At 49.9% G+C, this 15,791-nt stretch overlaps 1 pseudogene; it reads right to left on the bottom strand.

The window, feature by feature from the left end:
• Positions 1–408: 408 nt before the first annotated feature.
• On the bottom strand, positions 409–13,307 carry LOC142083283 (olfactory receptor 14A16-like; annotated as a pseudogene).
• Positions 13,308–15,791: the final 2,484 nt, after the last annotated feature.

The raw sequence follows: 15,791 nt of genomic DNA, 5'->3' as shown, positions 1-15,791 counted from the left end.
CCATCTCCATTGCAACTGGACTCCAAGAAGAGAGCCTTTAAAACCAGAACTTTCTGACCAGTGGAACCCCATGGTACTGTGAGATCAACCCCAAACACAGGGAGAACACAAGGCAAACAGACTCTTCAAAAGACCAATTCTTTGGATATTTTATTGGCAGCAACTTTGGAGGAAGAGCCCAGCCTTCAGGCACTGCACCCAGGATATGCCCTTTTATTAAAGAGCTGCTACTGGACATGCCACATCTGACACAGCGTTGTGCAAGGGTCAGACACAACCGAATCAAGCTTCAAGACATATAGTATAAACCAAGAAAATTATCTAAAAGTAAGACTATCAAAGGGGAAAAAAAACAGGCTCCTGCCCTTAAATTGAACTCTGGGAAATGTGCAGAGAAGGGGAGGCAGGTTATTCTTGGTGAAACAGCATCCATTGCGTCAGTTTCCATAGACCATCCTTGAGCTCCTCGTTCCTCGTGATACAGATGAGGGGGTTCACTGATGGAGGCACCACAGAGTACAGAACTGCCACCAAGACGTCCAAGGTGGGGGAGAAGATGGAGGGGGAGTTCAGGTAGACAAAGGTGCCGGTGCTGATAAACAGGAAGACCATGGCCAGGTGAGGGAGGCACATGGAAAAGGTTTCGTGTCATCCCTGCTCAGATGGGATCCTCAGCACAGTCCTGAAGATCAGTATATAGGACAACATGATGGAAATAAAACACCCAAATGCAAACCAGACACTAACCACAAGAAGCCCAACTTCCCTGAGGTAGGAGTCTGCACAAGAGAGCTTGAGGAGCTGCGGGATTTCACAGAAGAACTGGTCCAGGACATTGCCTTGGCAGAGTGGTATTGAAAATATATTGGCCGTGTGCAGCAGAGCAGAGAGAAAACCACTGCCCCAGGCAGCTGCTGCCATGTTGACACAAGCTCTGCTGCACTTGGAGAAACAACGTTGGCTGTCTCTAACCAATTCCCTGTCTTCCATATGTTTTGACATATCATCCAGGAGGTTCTGTTCCACGATCTTACCGGGCATGGAGGTGAGGCTAACTGGTCAGTAGTTCCGTGGGTGCTCCTTTTTACACTTTTTAAAATGAGAGTAATGTTTCTCTTCTCTCCAGACACTGGGGACTTCACCTGACTGCCATGACTTTTCAAATGTTATTGAGAGTGGCTTGGCAACTACACCAACCAATTCCCTCAGGACCCTGGAATACATTTCGTCGTGTCCCACTGACTTACGTATGTTCATGCTCCTCAGGTGATCTTGAACCAGATCTTCTCCTACGATGGGTGGAATTGCATATGACCAGTCCCTACCTTGAGGTTCAGGGACTTGAGAGATGTGGGAAGAGAAATTACCTTTGAAAACAGAGGCAAAAAAGTTGAGTACCTCAGACTTCTCCATGTCGGTTGTCACCAGGTCCCCTGTCTCATTTACTGGGAGGGGTAAATTTTCTTTAATCTTCCTTTTCTGACTAAAGTATCTATAGAAGTCCTTATTATTCTTCGCATCCCTTGCCAAATTCAGTTCCAACTGTGCCTTAGCTCTCCTGATCCCATCCTTACACATCCGGGAAGTGTCTCTATGTTCTTCCCAGGATACACGTCCCTGCTTCCACTGCCTGTGCATTTCCTTCTTACACTCTAGTTTGACCAGGAGATCCTTACTGAGTCATGCCCGTCTCCTGCTTTCCTTGCCTGTTTCATACACGTGGGAATTGAGAGCTCTTGCACTCTAAGAAAAATGTCCTTTAAAGGCTGCCAGCTCTGTTCAGTTCCTCTGTTCCTGAGAGCAGTGTCCCAGGGGGTTCCATCCACTAATTCCTTAGACAACTGCAAGTTTGCTCTCCTAAAATTCAGCGTCCTGACTCTACTCTTCGCCTGGTCCATATCCCTCAAGATTGTGAATTCCACCAGGGCATGATCACTGCAGCCCAGGCTGCCACCAGTCTTGGCATCTCTAATTAGTTCATTCTTGTTGGTAAGCAACAGGTCCAGTAACGCTTCTCCTCTGGGTGGGCTGTCTATCACCTGCATTAAGAAATTATCCTTGATGCACTCCAAGAGTCTCCTGGACTGCTTACAACTTGCTGTGCTGCTTTTCCAGCAGCTGCCGGGGGATTGAAGTCCCCAAAGAGGATCAGAGTCTGCAGGTATGATGCTTCCTGTAGTTGAAGTAAGAACGCTTTATCAGCAGGCTCCCCTTGATCCCGTAGCCTGTAGTAAGCACAAACTGTGAGGTTTCCTTTGTTGGCTTGGCCCCTAATTTTTTCCCAGAAGCTCTCAACCTGTTCATCGCTCTTTTCCCAAGACAGCTCTGGGCAGTCAATCCACTTTTTTACATAGAGGGCAACTTCCCCACCCCTCCTTCCTTGCCTGTTTATACTTCCTGAGCAGTTTATAGCCATCTATTGCAGCACTCTAGTCATGCGATTCATCCCACCACGTTTCAGCGATAGTGATTAGATCGTAGCTTTCTAGCTGCACAGTGGCTTCCAGTTCCTCCTGCTTGTTACCCATCATGCATGCATTTGGTGTCGTGGTTTAACCTGGCAGGCAGCCAAATATCACGCAGCCGCTCACTCACTCCCTGCCCCCAGTGGGATGGAGAGAGAATCGGAAGGGTAAGAGTGAGAAAAACTCATGGGTTGAGATAAAGACCGTTTAATAGAACAGAAAATAGAAAATAATAATAATCATCATAATGATGATACTGATTACAAAATTAATGATGCACAATGCAATTTCTCACCACCTGCGTTGACCGATATCCAAGCAGCAATCGCTACTTCCTGGATCACACCTACCATTCATATACTGAGCATGGAATACCCCGTTGGCCAGCTGGGCTATCTGTTCTGGCTGTGCTCCCTCCCAGCTTCCTCCAGAGCATGGAAGGATATCCTTGACTAGCAGGGTACTTAGGAACAACTGAAAACATCACTGTGTTATCAACATTCTTCTCATACTAAACCCAAAACACAGCACTAGGAAGAAATTTAACTCTATCCCAGCCAAAACCACAACAGTATCCACCCCTTATTCTATACCATTTACATCATGTTTCAGTTTCACATTTTCTAGTACATTCCAATTAATCACCACCACCTTTCTTGTCTTTATATTTATATTTATTTATACACACAGATATCATTCCCTTAGTCTATGGGCCATCCCTCTAAAATGTCCATTGAGTTCATTTAGTCCATGACTTTGGGCTCCATCTGTCATAACAGTCTTTCAGGGCAGGAGGAATGATGTGTGGTGTTGGATTGTTGCATCCTGAAGCCAGTTCTGATTCCATTATTGCTGCACTCATCTGGTTCTATCAACATTGCATTTTGCTCCGTTTCATGGGAGTTAGTTCATTCTTCATTAATCTGGGTGATTTTTACTGCTATACCATTGGTAGCAACCATAGAAATAATGATATACAATATCATATAGCAATTAACATAATACAATTCAATTCATTGGCTATTTTCACCCAAAATCAAATCCCCTTGAGGTACACACCGGACTTCCCCATCCTTTCGCATTACCCACCAAGTGCACCCAGGTCCTTGAGCAAAAGCAATCCCACGGATGGGTTTTCCCTTGCCAGAGGCAGGAGTAACCCAGACTGTCTTCCCCAGCATATTTCTTATGTGCATGACAGGGACTTTATCCTCTTTTAAAGTACGTAAGGGTTTTGATTGGGCAGGGCCAGCTCGAGTGAAAGATCCCCTGGTGTTGACTAACCAGGTGGCTTTTGCTAAATGTGTGTCCCAATGCTTGAATGTCCCACCACCCATTGCTCTCAGCGTAGTCTTTAGCAGCCCGTTGTATCGTTCGATTTTCCCAGAGGCTGGTGCATGGTAGGGGATGTGATATACCCACTCAATGCCATGCTCTTTGGCCCAGGTGTCTATGAGGGTGTTTCGGAAATGAGTCCCGTTGTCTGACTCAATTCATTCTGGAGTGCCATGTCACCATAAGACTTGCTTTTCAAGGCCCAGGATGGTGTTCCGGGTGCTGGCATGGGGCACAGGGTATGTTTCTAACCATCTGGTTATTGCTTCCACCATGGTGAGCACATAGCGCTTACCGTGGCGGGTTTGTGGGAGTGTGATATAATCAATCTGTCAGGCCTCCCCATATTTATATTTCAACCATCGTCCACCATACTAAAGAGGCTTTACTCGCTTGGCTTGTTTGATTGCAGCACACGTTTCACATTCATGGATAACCTGTGCAATAGCGTCCATGGCTAAGTCCACCCCTCGATCACAAACCCATCTATATATTGCATCTCTTCCTTGATGACCTGAAGTGTTATGGACCCACCGAGCTGTAAATAATTCACCCTTATGTTGCCAGTCCAGATCCACCTGAGCCGCTTCACTCTTAGCAGCCTGGTCCACCTGCTGATTGTTTTGTTCTTCAGTGGCCCGACTCCTGGGTACGTGAGCATCTATGTGACGTACTTTTATAACCAGGTTCTCTACCCAGGCAGCAATATCTTGCCACAATGCGGCAGCCCAGATGGGTTTACCTCTGCGCTGCCAGTTGTTCTGCTTCCATCAATGCACCCACACCCACAGAGCATTTACCACCATCCATGAGTCAGTATAGAGATAAAGTACTGGCCATTTTTCTTATTCAGCAATATCTAAAGCCAGCTGGATGACTTTCACCTCTGCAAACTGGCTCGACCCACCTTCTCCTTCAGCAGTTTCTGAGACTTGTCGTATACAGCATACAGCAGCTTTCCACCTCTGATGCTTTCCCACAAGACGACAGCACCCATCAGTGAACAGGGCATATTGCTTCTCATTTCCTGGTAGTTTATTATACAGTGGGGCCTCTTCAGCACGTGTCACCTCCTCCTCTGGGGATATTCCAAAATCTTTGCCTTCTGGCCATTTCGTGATCACTTCCAAGATTCCTGGGCGATTGGGGTTTCCTATTTGGGCCCGTTGTGTGATCATGTGACCCACTTACTCCACATAGCACCAGTTGCATGATGTGTAGAGGGGACCCTCTCTTTGAATATCCAGCCCAGCACCGGCAGGTGGGGTGCCAGGAGGAGCTGTGCTTCAGTACCAACCACTTCCAAAGCAGCTCAAACGCCTTCATATGCTGCCAACATCCCTTTCTTAGAGTATAAATGGGCTTTGGATCCCTTGTATCCCCAACTCCAGAACCCTAAGGGTCAACCTCGAGTCTCCCTTGGTGCTTTCTGCCAGAGGCTCCAGGTAGGGCCATTCTCCCCGGCTGCGGTGTAGAGCACATTCTTCACATCTTGTCCTGCCTGGACTGGCCCAAGGGCCACTGCATGAACTATCTCCCGTTTAGTAGCCAAGGCAACAACCAAAGGCTTGTCGTTGCCCATTTGAAATGGTTCTTCTTCTGAGTCACTTGATGGAGAGGGCTTACGATCTGACTGTAATCTGGAATATGCATTCTCCAAGAACCCACCATGCCTAAGAAAGCTTGTGTTTCCTTTTTGCTAGTTGGTGGAGACATGGCTGTTATTTTGTTGATCACATCTATTGGGATCTGACGACATTTTATTCCTAAAAACTGGATCTCCTGTGCAGGTCCCTTGACCTTACTTTGTTTTATGGCAAAACCGGCTTTCAAGAAGGATTTGGATTATTTTCTTTCCTTTCTCAAAAACTACTTCTGCTGTGTTGCCCCATACGATGACGGCATAAAGGTATTGCAACTGTTCTGGAGCTTCACCCTGTTCCAGTGCGGTGTAGATCAGTCCGTGGCAAATGGTAGGGTTGTGTTTCCACCCCTGGGGCAGTCAGTTCCAGGTGTACTGGACGCCCCTCCAAGTGAAAGCAAACTGTGGCCTGCACTCTGCCGCCAAAGGGATGGAGAAGAACGCATTAGCAATATCAATGGTGGCGTACCACTTGGCTGCCTTTGACTCCAGTTCGTATTGAAGTTCTAGCATGTCCGGCATGGCAGCACTCAGTGGCGGCATGATTTCTTTCAGGCCACGGTAGTCTACTGTTAGTCTCCACTCTCCATTAGACTTTCGCACTGGCCATATGGGACTGTTGAAGGGTGAGCGAGTCTTGCTGATCACTCCTTGGCTCTCCAGTCAATGAATCACCTTATGGATGGGAAGCAGGGAGTCTCGGTTGGTACGATATTGCCACCGGTGCACTGTTGTGGTAGCCATTGTCACCTGCTGTTCTTCAACCCTCAGCAACCCCACAACAGAAGGGTCCTCTGCGAGACCAGGCAAGGTGGACAGCTGTTTAATTTCCTCTGTCTCCAGGGCAGCTATACCAAAAGCCCACTGATACCCTTTTGGGTCCTTGAAATACCCTCTCCTGAGGTAGTCTATGCCAAGGATGCACGGAGCTTCTGGGCCAGTCACAATGGGGTGCTTCTGCCACTCATTCCCGGTCAGGCTCACTTCAGCCTCCAATACAGTTAACTCGTGGGATCCCCCTGTCACTCCAGAAATACAAATGAGTTCTGCCCCTTTATAACTTGATGGCACCAGGGTACACTGTGCACCGGTGTCTACTAGAGCCTTATACTCCTGTGGCTCTGATGTGCCAGGCCATCAAATCCACACAGTCCAGTAAACCCGGTTGTCCCTTTCCTCCACCTGGCCAGAGGCAGGGCCCCTCTAGTTCTGATCATAGTATCCATTTCTCATTGCTTGCAAACGTTGAGTCAAGAATTTCTTCATTACAATTACAATCCAAAGTAAGATCAGCCCTTCTACTCTGTCTGGGGAAGTGTTCACTGTAAATTGGACTGTCATGAGACAGGTTTTTCCTGAAAACTGGAGCAGCATTTTTCCTGGGAGAATGCCCTTGTGTCATTGTTTTTCCTTGCAACTCCTTGCAACGTACCCATGCCTCTAGGGTCAAGGTAGGTTTTCCATCCCACTGCCTCATGTCCTCTCCATGGTCACGCAGGTAAAACCACAGGGTGCCCCGTGGTGTGTACGTTCTATATCCTCTCTCTTGAGCAGAAGAACGCTGACTCCTAATGGCTGAGATACTGGTGCGTACAGGTGGAGAATAGGACATATCCTGCTCAAATTGCTGGACCTTCCGGGACAGTTTCTCCACAGCCGAGACAAGGGAGGAGGAGACAGTTTCTTTGTATTCCCGGAGTCTGCTAACCACGTCATCCACTGTTGGTGCTTCTTCCTCTTTTCAGGCCAGTACTGACAACGAACTGGCATGCAACACTGGTGCACTCTGTACCAACTTCTGCCACATGGGTCGCATGCACTGGACTTCATCTGGATCTTTGGGCATTTGGTCATTGTCCAGGTCACTATAAACCACCTCCAGCATGCCTAATTCTCTCAGGTACTGGATACCTCTCTCCACAGTGGTCCATTTGCCTGGGCGATATATATCTTCCTTGAAGGGATACCTTTCCTTCACACCTGACAGCAGTCACCTCCAGAGGCTGAGGACCTGTTTCCCTTTTGCAATTTCTTTGTCAATGCCCCCTTCCCTAGCAAGGGATCCCAGCTGTTTGGTTTCCTTCCCCTCTAATTCCAGGCTACTGGCCCCATTTTCACAGCATCGGAGCAGCCAGGTAACAATATGCTCACCTGGACGATGGTTGAAATCTTTCCTCATATCTCGCAGCTCACTCAGGGATACGGATCAGGTGGTTTCTGTCTCATTTATGAGTTCTTCCTTTTCCTCCTCCCCTCCTCGTGATGGTCCTGCTTTTCCATCATCCCTTTCTAAACAACCTGACTTCCGCTTCAAAGATTTCTTCTGTACAGGGGCGACGGATACCAGCAATGGTTGGTCCTCTGGTTCAGCTCTAGTGCCTGTTGCTGGGGTTTGCATAGCTGCAGTGACTGTTGCCGGGGTCTGAGTGGCTGCAGTGCCTGTGACTGGGGTTGGAGTAGCTGTAGTGACTGTTGCGGGTTTGAGTGGCTGCAGTGCCTGTGACAGGGGTTGGAGTAGCTGTACTGACTGTTGCTGGGGTTTCAGTGGCTGCAGTGCCTGTGACGGGGGCTGGAGTACCCGCAGTGTCTGTCACTGGGTTTTGAGTAGCTACAGTGCCTATCGTGGGGATTGGAGTAACTGCAGTGACTGTTGCCGGGGTTTGAGTAGCCACAGTGCCTGTTGCGGGGGTTAGAGTAGCCACAGTGCCTGTTGCGGGGTTTTTTGAGTAGCCACAGTGCCTGTCGTGGGGGTTTGAGTAGCCACCATGTCTGTTGCCGAGGTTGATCTCTGGACAGTATTCCTAAATGGTTGTTTAACCCTAAACAAGACCTGAACCACATTCAGGAGACATAGCAATACGAACATGCTTGTTTGAACATCCCAAGAATGTTCAAAATTCTCAGGGAATATTGTGGATGTCTTCATGAAGAGGATAGAAGAAAAAGGAGTTTCTAAAGATATGGAAGGGAAGATGAACAAGTGGGAGAAAGTGTCCCATCCTGTCTCCCTCCTAAATTCATTCTCTGAGGAGAAAAATGTGTAATTACTAATCGTTTCTAAGAGGTTGTTCCTGAGGGACAGAGATGACGGCAGATCTGAGTACAGATACCAGATTAGACTTACGACCAATGATTTTAATACATCATAAAACAGCAGCAAAATGATAAACTTGGCCCAGTTCCAAATAGTGATAAACAGCACAACAGGGAACATATACTGCAAGCAAGGTATTACATAATCCAACATTGAGAGCCAGCCCCACAACTTTGAGAGCCAATAAATCAACATTGTGACCAATTAATATAATGAATGCTTATAACAATTTTGCCTTAACACACTTTGGTCAGATCTATCATTATCTCAACCCTTTGTGGCCCATGTTGGGCGCCAAAAGGGACTGTCGTGGTTTAACGTGGCAGGCAGCCAAATATCACTCAGCCACTCGCTCACTCCCTGCCCCCAGTGGGACGGGGAGAGAATCAGAAGGGTAAGAGTGAGAAAAACTCATGGATTGAGATAAAGACAGTTTAATAAAACAGAAAAGGGGAAATAATAATAATTATTATGATGATGATGATAATGATAATCATAATAATGATGGTAATGGTAGAATATACAAAAGGAATGATGCACAATGCAATTGCTCACCACCCGCGCTGACCGATAACCAAGTAGCGATAGCTACTTCCTGGATCATGCTTACCATTCATATACTGAGCATGATGTCACATGGTATAGAATACCCCGTTGACCTGCTGGGCTATCTGTCCTGGCTGTGCTCCCTCCCAGCTTCCTCCAGAGCATGGAAGCTGGATATCCTTGACTAGCAGGGTACTTAGGAACAACTGAAAATATCAGTGTGTTATCAACATTCTTCTCATACTAAATCCAAAACACAGCACTAGGAAGAAATTTAACTCTATACCAGCCGAAACCAGGATAATTGGCATAGAGGCACTTCAGCTGGGCTATTGACCTTGTCATCTCTTTTAGAGGAACATTGCCTAATTCCTCTGAAGTCTTTCACAGGTGTTTCCCTGTTTCTTAATACACCAGCAGCTCCTGGCTCTTCTCTGTTGCTCAAAACTCCATCTCCCTCCCCCACTAAATCTAGATTAAATCTTTCCATATAAGTCTGGCCAGCTTGTTGGTGAACATCCTCTTACCCCACTTGGTCAGGTGAATCCCATCAGCTCCCAACAGACCCAGCTTCAGACACATGGACGTGTGCACTACTCTGAGTGCATTCACATTCCCTGTGTGTGCTCCGTGCAATGGGGAAGGTGAGTAACGGTCGCTCATGCTTGCAGAGCCCCTTCTGAGTGCACAATTGAGATGCTCCACAGAAATGCTTCTTTCTTACTATGGAATTTAAGGCACAGAAGGGCAGGGGACGGTGACCTAGCAGGCAGGTTCCTGATGTGGCAGACAGCAACCTGTCCAAAGCAGGCGAGATAAATCTGACTGGGATGATGGGGGTTTGCTCCTGGAGTCACACAGAGAAACGTCAGGGCCCTGTGAGGTGTCCGCATCTAAGCTGGCCTCATGCACTCCTCATACACACAAGGGACAGGGGCAGGTTCAGGAGTCTTTCCCTTGTACATGCAAAGGCAGTGCATTGCAGCAGTTGTAGTGTCTCTCTGGCCTCCTCTTACCATTCCCAAAGGTGGGGAGGCATCTCAGCCCTCTTGGTATGTTGCCCTGCTCTGAACTTGTCTCAGGTACCTCATGGCACAAGGAATGGACACATGAATCTAGATGCAAGGAAGCACATCCCACTAGTTGTTGTGTGGGGAAGGTTACTCACAAATTGCCATGATCTTGAGTAACCTTCTGTCCCACAGGCCTTCAGGGCACTCCTAGGAGTAGGTGAAGGCACTTGTGTTCACTCAAGTTCACATCATCACACACATAAGATGTGCATGCATAAATCCATGGCACAGAGACCTGGCTGTACAAGGGCACTGCTGAGTGCCCCAGCCTGCACACTCATACAGTTGTGGTGTACACCGATGTTATCCTCTCCTGGGCACTTTGCAGCCCAGCCCAGCCCCTCCTGGGCTCTCCCCACCTCCTCAGCCCAGCACAGCACAGCAGCCTAGTCTGGGCTGGTCCCATGGCAGTGCCCGCCACAGGGTGCTGCAGAGCTCTGGGCACTCACCCCACAGCCCCAGCCCCTCTGAAGGGCCCAGCAGCTGCGGGTGGGCAGAGAGGGGTCTCAACCTCCCCATCTGCCCTAGAGCTGGAGGCTCGCAATGGCACAAGGAAAAGGAAATTAGGAAAACTGCAGGACCCCTGATCTTGGGTCCAGGAGATCTCCACTATAGACTGCCTGTGCCCACTCAGTGCCAGCCCTTCTCCCAGGGCTCACAAAAGAGTCCTGGCCCAGCTAGAGAGTACCCTCCCTGAGTGGGTGCCAGCAGAAGGAGATTTCCCTTTCTCATTGATTCCTCCCTGCAGGCACAGAAAAGCTCCCTTGCTCTTCCCCAAAACATCCCTGCTGCCCAGAGGGCCTTTCCCCAGGCTAGCATGTCCATGCTGGCCTGGCCAGCCATTCCCAGTTCCTTCCCTGTGCTCCTCACAGGGCCCCAAGCTGGTGGTGCTGCTCCTCAGAGAGTGGGGGCTGTGGTACCCTGGGGCCATGGGGTGACCCCACACTGGCCATGCTGGTCAGGGTGGGAAGCAGATCCAGATGGATGAGGATCACTGCTGCTGAACCCCCTTCCATCTTCTCTGATGGCTTGGTAGCCAAGGACAGTGTCTCCAATGGCACAAAGGACAGGGGAGGGCTGCACTAGATCCAGCCTATGGAGTATGCTGAAACTCTCTCCAGTCTTATGTCCCTTTGCCTGCTGCCTCCTCACAGCCTCTTCTGGAATTGCAGAGCCTTCATTAGCCCATGGGCTCCTCAGCTTTGCCTTTTCTTCTGGGCAAGTCCTCCTTGGATGGTCACACATTTTATGAGGTGGCACTCACTGCCGACCCAGGCTCACACATTGTTCCTGGAGATTCTCTGAAATCCCCTGCAACTTCAGGTTCCTCTCCAGGATAGCATCTGCCATCAGCCACACCACAGGTGGACAGTGCCAGGCAGATAAGTCAATGACCATTTTACTGTCTGCTTAGACAAGTGCCACCAAGAAGGGAGATCTAGGTCCAGCCCTTGGTTCCTAACAGATCCCCCTGGGACTCTGACTCTGTCCCCCAGAATCTGTGGAGAACCCCAGAACACCAAGAGGACTTTTCAAGGAGAAGCTCCTTCGGTGTATTCCTGGCACCAGCTTTGGAAGAGGTGTCCAGCCCTGTGGAGACCCTTTAGTGACAGTGGTGCTAGCAGGGAGGCCAGCTCTGACACAGTGGTTCACATGGTCTGCTCCTGTCTGCAGCCACAGGGGTGCCACTGTGGACACAACAGGACTACCAAAAGTTACAGAAGACCTTAGGACTTACACAAATGCAAGGACACAGCAGGACAGTATGGCATGACCTGAAAAGCACTGAAAAGACCATTCCTGCTGCTGTCAATGGCCATGGCTCCCGGGAATCAGCAGCCCTGACTGGCCAGCAACAGAGAGGGAGTGCCTGCCGAAGCAGTGAGGGGCAGCCCAAAGGGCCACCAGGGCTGTTCATCCATGCGACATCTTGGCTCCTGAATTCCTTCTGCCTACTGGGGCTGGGCCCCAAGTTCCAGAGGAAATATAAGAGATAGGAGTAGAAACAAATTATTATCTTTTGCTTTCTTTATCTGTGGAAGGAGCCTGCATCCTTATGTACATTAAGTTTACCAGCCAGAAGAAGTTGGATGAATAATATTATTTAATTAGAATTAATATTATCACAGGTTTAACAAACAAATACAAACTAAATGAACAGAAGAGCAAAAGATAGGCTGGGATTTTACTAATTCGTGGGAGTTGTATGAGGGTGGTGGGCACCTTATTAATGCTGGAATAATGTGTATTCATATAGTTTCCTCAGGGCATCCTTGATCTCCTTGCTCCTCATGCTGTAGGTGAGAGAGGTTCACTGCTGGAGGCACCACAGAATACAGAACTGCCACGATCAGGTCCAGGATTGGGGAGGAGATGTAGGGGGGCTTGAGGTAGGCGACCATGGCAGTGCTGATAAACAGAGAGACCACGACCAGGTGAGGGAGGGCACATGGAAAAGGCTTTGTGCCATCCCGGCTCAGCATGGCCCTGAAGATCTGCACATAAGACAGCACAATGAAAACAAAGCATGAGAAAGTAAAAGAGGCACTAACCACGAGGGGTCTAACTTCCCTGAGGTAGGAGTCTGAACAGGAGAGCCTGAGGATCTGGGGGATTTCACAGCATTGCCTTGGCAGAGTGGTGTGGAAAATGTATCGGCAGTGTGCAGCACAACACAGAGAAACCCACTGCCCCAGGCAGCTGCTGCCATTTTGGCACAAGCTCTGCTGCCCAGGAGGGTCCCGTAGCGCAGGGATTTGCAGATGGCAGTGTAGTGGTTGTAGGCCATGACAGTGAGAATAGAATACTCTGCTGAAATCAAGAAGACAAACAGAAAGACCTGTGCAGCACATCCCAAGTAGGAAATGGCCCTGGTGTCCCACAGGGAATTGGCCATGGCTTTAGGGAGAGAGGTGGAGATAGAGCCCAGGTCAAGGAGGGCGAGGTTGAGGAGAAAGAAGTATATGGGGGTGTGAAGGCTGTGGTCACAGGCTGAGGTGGTGGTCACAGGCAACAGCAGTGATGATGAAACCATTGCCCAGGAAGGCAGCCAGGTAGATACCCAGGAAGAGCAAGAAGTGCAAGAGCTGCAGCTCCTGCGTGTCTGCAAATGCCAGGAGGAGGAACTCAGTGATGGAGCTGCCATTGGCCATTTGCTTCCTCTGGGCATGGGGGCCTGTCCAAGGAGGAAAAGGCAGTGAAGAGTTAGGACAGACAACTCCTCTGAGCAAAACCTATGCCATTTCTCACAGAAACCCCCCCACATGACCTCTCCTTCTAGAAAGACCTTTGTGCTACCTGGCGTGAGCTCTGGATTTTGCTGCCTGAGGGTGCAATGGGGAGCAGGGGACTCTGCTGTGGGCTGCGGAGGAGTCAGTCCTGCTGTGCACCCACAGGCAGATAGGAACAAGGAGTGATCTCTGTTTAAATCCACTCATGATATCAAAGAGATTTCAGCATTGTCCCTCCCAGTTCACCCCCCTGCAGAGGAGAGCTGTGGGGGTTTGGTTTAGTTTGTTTTGTTCCTGTCCCCTGTCACCTGTTTGAAGGCAGACATCCTTGGCATTCCTGCTATACTACAAGCGCTGTGCTGAGAGCCCTGGGAGGCAAAGGGACAAAGGAGTGCAAAGGGAGGAGAGACAGTCTGTCCATCAGCCATGGTCTCAGCTGCCCTTGGCTCACACCTCTCTGAGCTGGAGGATGATTACACTCAGCTGTTCCCTGAAAGGAAATTGAATACTGCTCAGAACAGAGGAATCCAGTTTCAAAATGCAGATGATCTCCACACTCCCCTCCCCAGAAAAGAGCTGGGAGCTTCTGGATGCCCTAAAGGTGGGGTGTCCTCAACAGAGAGCCAGCTTTATCCCCACCCAATGCACTGCATTGCCCAGAGACCCACAGGTTAGAAGGGGGCTTGGGCACCTTGCTCCCATGGACACATCTGCATGGCAGGACCTGCAGGGCCAATTACTGAGCTGCTGCTGAAACCCCCATGCCCAGAGAGTCTGAAAAAAAGAGCAGCAGCAGGGACAGGTGGAGAAACAAGGAGAAATGCCCCAATGCTTCTGCCAAGGGAGGCAAGACCAGGAAAGGACAGATGGGCACTCAGGAGACTCTCCTCTACTGCATCAGAGGAAGCAGCTCCTGCCCTGGACCCCCCATCCCTGAGGGCAGAAGCTCTGCTGGGTGAGAGAGGAGACCGAGAGACTTGATAGGGGAAAAACATGTTCAGTAAAGGGCTAACAGGGCGATGCCCAAATCCCCCCTTTGCTGTCAGCACTTTTCTCTCACTCCCTGTCCATGTCTCTGCTGCCTGGATCTGTCCCTGCCAGGAGCTGCTTCTCTGTCCCCATGTCTGCTACCTGTTAGTGCCCACAGACTCCATCCCATGCACTGTGTGCTCAAGTCTGTCCTGCAAACCCCTCCTAGCAGCAGGGCACTACCCAGGAGTGTCTCTGTGTTGGCAAGTTGTAATGAGCAGGTCTGATAAACCCTGAGGATACCACACAAGTGACAAGCCTTTCAGTAGGCAAAGGAACAGGTGAAGGGACTTAGTTTCCTCACAGACCTACTGACCTCTCAGCCTAATGCTTTAAGGAGTCTCAGTCTATTGTCCAAACCTGACAGCTCCATTGCTATTTTCCCCCACAAACAGGGCAGGAAACTGAAAGCACAGACCTCAGAAAGCACCTTTCCTTCCAGGTAGCCCCTGCCTTGATGTGCTTCTTGCAAAGCTGCCTCTGGCAATGTCCTGTAACCTGGAGCCGTGAGCAGCCCTGACCCATGCAGCACCCTCTCAACAGCAGAGGGACCCTGCCCTGCCCTGCCCTGTCCTGCCCTGCCTTACCCTGCTGGTGGTCGCTCCTTCCACCCACAGCTTCCCCCGCAGTGCCGTGGGGAGCTCCCTGGGCAGGATGAGTGCCGACTCTGGCAGGCAGGAGAGTCCCTGCCCCAGCACACAGCCCGCTAGGCACAGGGACCAGGGACCCTGCTCTGAAGGACAGCCCTGGGTGCCCCTGGGTGCACACCCACCTTCACACCCCTGCAGCTGTCCCTGGAGAAGGAAGCCATCATGCCCTATCCCTCTGACGCTGCTCTGGAGCACATCCTCCTCCTCTATATTGGAAAGAAATCTCTATGGGCTATGACAGCTTTATGAGACTCCTCCATGAAGCTGGTGTCCATTGCCCTGCACCGAGAGACTTACCACGTAGAGGGCTGTGAAGATTTCTCCCCCAGTGAGCTCTCAGTCATCCATCCATCCCAGACCACCTTTAACATCTCTGTGCCTTGCTTGTCTCCCCTCAGCACCTGCAGGCAGTGCCCTCAGCCCTGCTGTGCTTTGCAGAGGAGCTGCTCCTGGGCAGAGCTGTCCCTCTGCAGCACTGCCTGCTTGCCATGAGCTTCCTCCACCCCAGGAGCCTGGCCCAGGTCAGCAGCAGAGGACCAGCCCAAGGCATTTTAATGACCCCTCTGGTGGGTTTGGGGCAGAGTCTAAGAACCTCAGACACTGAGAGGAGGTTGAAGAAAGCTCTCAAGAAGCCAAAGTCAGATGCAAACTCCAAAGTTTCAGAGAGCATTAATAGGTCCCGCTGAGGACCATTACCAACAAAGCCTCCCCAGGGGTTGGTTAGAGC

The sequence above is a fragment of the Calonectris borealis genome, chromosome 5, assembly GCF_964195595.1.
Source record: "Calonectris borealis chromosome 5, bCalBor7.hap1.2, whole genome shotgun sequence".
In the NCBI taxonomy this organism is placed as follows: domain Eukaryota; kingdom Metazoa; phylum Chordata; class Aves; order Procellariiformes; family Procellariidae; genus Calonectris; species Calonectris borealis.
This window is presented reverse-complemented; position numbering and strand designations above follow the sequence as displayed.